At 39.6% G+C, this 944-nt stretch overlaps 1 pseudogene; it reads left to right on the top strand.

The window, feature by feature from the left end:
• The first annotated feature begins 397 nt into the window (after positions 1 to 397).
• On the top strand, positions 398 to 601 carry LOC140711736 (large ribosomal subunit protein eL39-like; annotated as a pseudogene).
• The last annotated feature ends 343 nt before the right edge of the window (positions 602 to 944 follow it).

The following is a 944-nucleotide window of genomic DNA, read 5'->3' as shown; positions in this document are numbered from 1 at the left end:
CCTATAGCTTTCTTGTAAGATATTCCCCCAACACACTTGCTTGCAATCACAGGGCCCTCAATGATGGGATCTGCATTTTGTTAACAGTTAGTTTAAGGCGGTCAACTGTAGCACAGGCCAGGCCAAAAGTAAAAAACTCTTCATTACTGAATGAATATCCTAGGTAGATTATACCAGGATGTCCTTATACTACAAAAGAATGATCTTTTATAATATAAAAGGATGTCCTTATTCAGATGTCCTTAGACCAATTACTTAAACTTTTGGAATGTCCAACTACAGCCAAAATTGACGCCCGAATTGTTTCTAAAACTAACAGCTTTTATTAAAATAGCAAAAGGGGCCTCTCTTTTCCTTTCTCCGCCATCGCGGTGTGCTCTTACCTCCGCTTCTGGCCATGTCTTCTCACAAGACTTTCAGGGTTAAATGATTCCTGGCCAAGAAACAAAAGCAAAATCGTCCCATTCCCCAGTGGATTCGGATGAAAACTGGAAATAAAATCAGGTACAACTCCAAAAGGAGACATTGGAGAAGAACCAAGCTGGGTCTATAAGGAATTGCACTTGAGATGGCACACATACTTGTGCTGTCTGAAGGTCACGATCACATTACCATGTCAAACTGAAAATGTCACCAGTATCTGGAGAGTTTGATGTGTTTTCCTCTCTGAATCTATTATGAATGCATTGGTTGACTGGGTTCAGTAATAAATATGTGAGGCCTTTCATTTCAAAAAAAATAAAATAAAATAAAATAGCAAAAGGAAGAAGTGATAGGTTACATGAAGCCTATAGCTTCAGAGATTTATTATTGGATTTGTTCAAAACTTTTTTTTTTTTTTTTTTTTTTTTTTTGAGACGGAGTCTTGCTCTGTAGCCCGGGCTGGACTGCAGTGGCCGGATCTCAGCTCACTGCAAGCTCCGCCTCCCGGGTTTACGCCATTC

Source organism: Chlorocebus sabaeus, chromosome 5, assembly GCF_047675955.1.
Source record: "Chlorocebus sabaeus isolate Y175 chromosome 5, mChlSab1.0.hap1, whole genome shotgun sequence".
Taxonomy (NCBI): Eukaryota; Metazoa; Chordata; class Mammalia; order Primates; family Cercopithecidae; genus Chlorocebus; species Chlorocebus sabaeus.
Note: the sequence above shows the minus strand (reverse complement) of the source record. Positions and strands in the feature narration are given on the sequence as shown.